The sequence below is a fragment of the Silene latifolia genome, chromosome Y (assembly GCF_048544455.1).
Source record: "Silene latifolia isolate original U9 population chromosome Y, ASM4854445v1, whole genome shotgun sequence".
In the NCBI taxonomy this organism is placed as follows: domain Eukaryota; kingdom Viridiplantae; phylum Streptophyta; class Magnoliopsida; order Caryophyllales; family Caryophyllaceae; genus Silene; species Silene latifolia.
The window spans coordinates 401,987,864-401,991,826 of NC_133538.1; the positions used below are offsets into that span (position 1 = coordinate 401,987,864).

The window sequence follows — 3,963 nt, forward strand, 5'->3', positions numbered from 1 at the left end:
TTGAGTCACTCTTTTAATCTCGTTAAATTTAATCCTGGATCGGAAGATTGGACTAAATAGACCTGCTATGAACAGTAGACTATCCTGACGAGGACTGAAGTTAAGTTAGTGGAAGTTTAGGATAGAAAGTGGACCGGAAGGACCTTTCCATATCCGTCTCGCAGTAATTTATCTAAGTTGTTTACAGTTGAGTCACTGGACTACCGTAGTGAACCGAAATCCTGACATGTCCCTTCTTTATTGATAGTTTATTTCTATTTTTTTTTTGCCTTAATTGCTCTTTCCTTATTTCTCTTGCCTTAAAGCTTTTATTTTAGGAAATCAAATTACAACCCCCCCCCCCCATTTGTGACCATATAGACGGACTCTTACAGATATCTTGCCTCCATGAGGAGATCGACCTGACTTCCCTAGCTATATAGTTAGTAGTTAGTTATTTTTGATAGGTACACGACAGCCCTATCAAATTTTGGCGCCGTTGCCGGGGAGGCAATTGCCCTATCTATCTTTGTTGCGTTTATTTTATCCGTCTTGGGGAATTTTTATTCCTTGAGGCAGTTCTTATTCATTTTCTTTCAGTGTTGTGTATGCCCAAGTCACACAGGTTTGAGTTAGTTTCAGCTGATTCTGAGCCAGAGTGACTTTTCAGGCATAGACTTCGTCTACAAAGAGAATCACGAAAGGAAGACTTAAGTACTTTCGAACCAGAGCTTCAGCATTTCCTTTTTACAGAAAATCCATCTTTTGAAGAAGACACTTCCAGTTCAGTAAACCAACCAGTAAAGATGCCGAACATTGCTAGTCATTCGGAGCCTAAAGCATCATCAATTCCAAAGGGTTTCAATCTCCAGACTGAGGATGGAAATACATTTGACATCTGTCCTTCCTATATCAATCTGGTGGAGAGGAATCTCTTTAGAGGTGTGGCAGGTGAAGACCAAGGAAGCATATGGAGGTCTTTACGGACTACTGTTCTACTATCCCCGCCACAAAGGGGGTAACTCAAGACAAGATTAAGGAGGTTCTGTTTCCTTTTTTTTTACTGACTCAGCCAGGGAGTGGCTGACTGATTTGGACTGCACGGCCGCAGGGGTCACAGACTGGGAGACCCTTGCTTTTGCTTTTTATAAGAGATATTTCCCTCCGCAGCGCACTAATCAGCTGAGGGCCAAGATCACCAGTTTCAAGCAGGCACCTGATGAAACTTTCTATGAAGCATGATGCTGTTTCAAGGGGTTGGTGAGGTCTATTCCACACCATTGTTTTGATCTGTGGTTCCTGTCCAATCAGTTCTACAATGGGCTATACGATGATCACAGATCCATACTTGATGCATCATCCAACGGAAGATTTCAAAAGAACACCGAGGATGATAAGGGATGGGCTCTTATTGAAGATATGGTGACCCACTGTGCTGAGTATGGAAACCCGAGGGATGGTATTAGAACAGTTTATGCAGTCGATAAGCAAGTCGTGGCTCAGCCGGAAGCCATGAATGCTAGATTTGATAAGTTGGAGTTGCATTCTGCTGGGGAGCCTCAGACGGTCCATTTGCTCACTAGAGGGGAGACTGTCACATGTGAGAGGTGTGGGAGCAACGACGGTCACACTGTTGTTGGCTGTCTTACGGAGAAGGAACAGGTCCTTGCTTTTCAACAATACAGGCAAGGAGGGGGTTCCTACTATAACAACCAAGGGGAAGTCCATCCCAATTTGAGGTGGTCAAGTCAAAATGTACTCAATCCTACCCATCCTCCGCAACAACAGCAGCCATATGTCCCTCCTCATAAGGCTCAACAAGGCTTTCAGAAGCCTACTTCCTTTCCTACACCTAATCAAGGTGCATCATCTTCAGGTAGGGTAAGTGAGCTAGGTGAGTTGAAGACGATGTTGCAGTCTTTGACAAAGCAATGGCAGCTGAGTGATCAACAAAAAGATGCATCTATCAAGCCACTTGAAACTCAAGTTGCCCAGTTAGCCGCGAACCAATCCACAAGGAAAACGGGACATTTACCGTCACAAGCCGATAAGAATTCACATGAGACGGTGAATTTAATCAATTTGAGGAGCGGTTATTCATATGAAGGACCGAAATCAGACCCGAGGAAGGTAATTACTGCTGATGAACAGAGTTCTGTCGAAGAAAAGGAGCTGGCGACAAAGAAAGTACTCGATCGACTAATTTCTGGTGGTTGATCGAGTGAAAGTGCTGAAGAAAGGACTCGGTCGAGTAAAATTTCTACTCGATCGAGTGAACAAGAAAAAGAATCTACTCGATCGAATAAAATTTTTGGTCGATCGAGTGATTTTGTTGAAGAAACAGCTCAATCGAATGGTATTTCTGGTCAAGCGAGTACTGTAGATGAAGAACAACTCGATCGAGAGCCTGCTAGTGCTCGATCGAGTGAAATATTGCCTGAAAGAGATCGTTCGAGAGGAAAGAAGCGTTCGAAGGATTTAGAGCTTGATCCGGCTGACACGTTGGAAGAGAGGAATAAGGGACTCGAGATACCCATCACGGTGCCCTTCCCGAGGCGTTTGCAAAGTACTAAAGCTAATCAACAATTCGACAAATTTGCCGAAGTCCTAAAAAGCTTGGAAGTCACTGTGCCATTCGCCGAACTGCTGACACAGGTACCCTCTTACCTTGAATTTATGAAAGAAATTTTATCGCGTAAGAGGCATATTAACGACCATGAGACGGTAGCTTTGACCGAGGTGGATAAATGCAAGAAGTTCTCGATCGAGCAGTTCTAAATCACTCGATAGAGTGAATTTGGAAATTACACGCAGGGAGTCTCTTTAACTCCCTCTTTTGTTTAATTTCTTTCATTTCCTCTTCATTATTTCGACCCCCTTCCATATTTGCGATCAAAAAACCCCAATTCCTCCATTTTTCTTGCCCATTTGCCAAATCCACCACCTATATTGTGTTTATTGTTAATTAATCGTCCATTGACCTCTATTTCCTCCTTGATTATTGCTATTTTACACGGTTTATTAAGGGTATTAGGGTTTGCGATTTTTCGATCACAAAATCGCCTTTGTTGCTTGTTGATTGTCGATTAATTGCTATTTGTAGGTTCCTAATCATCAAGTAAGTAATTCCTACACTTCTTTGCATTATAATTTCATTAATTTTGCCTTTTATGAAGTGAATTAGGAATTAGGGTTTCGATTTTCCGTTTTGGGTCGAAATTTTCGACTATAATTTTGATTCAATGCTTCATTTGTCTTACTTGATACTTAATTCCCTTGCCTCGTTGATATTTACTTGTTTAATTCGAATTTTGCGAGAAATTTGCAATTAGGGCTAATTACAGTCGAAATTTTCGACTGTAATCTGGGTTTTGCTACTGCCATATGCTTAATTCGCCTTCGTTATTGCTTCATTTGCTACCATTGATGCCTGCTACCCTTCCCCTATCGCTGTTTACTTGTTAGCATTCGAATTTTTGAGGAAACTTTGGGAATTTTTGGGTTGCAGGTCGAATTTTTTCGACTGTTAGGGAATTTTCATGCTGATTTCACGCTGTTTTTCATGCTGTTAAAATGCTCTCTTATCAAATTCCCCTGCCCAATTTGTTTAGGATGGATTCTAGCTTGATGCCCTCTTCGAGCTCTGCTGCCAGCCCGTCCTTGTCTCTGTCTGAGACGGTAATCGCTGCTGCTACTACCGTCTCCGCACCTACCAGTACCTCTGTTTTTCTAGTCTCTGCTGCTGGTACGGTTTTTACTGCTGCTAGTCTTTCTTCTTCAGTGGCAGTCACAGCTGCAGCCACAACCTCTACTTCAGCCACAGTAGCACACCTATGGCGGACTAACCCGCAGTTGCAGCTGCTTTACGGGCGGCCCTAGTTCCTCGTACCGTCACTGAACGGTCTTCTACCTCAGGTTCTAGAGGCCGAGGTCGGGGTCGTGGTCATGCTACACCTGCTCCTACCGTCTCCGGTGGCATGGTTA

The 3,963-nt window shown here is 43.2% G+C and overlaps 1 non-coding gene across 1 annotated transcript; it reads right to left on the minus strand.

Annotated features, from left to right (window-relative positions):
• Nucleotides 1-1,159: 1,159 nt before the first annotated feature.
• On the minus strand, nt 1,160-1,265 carry LOC141635872 (small nucleolar RNA R71). The gene has a single exon (XR_012540527.1). It is a non-coding gene; the product is annotated as a small nucleolar RNA R71 (small nucleolar RNA).
• Nucleotides 1,266-3,963: the final 2,698 nt, after the last annotated feature.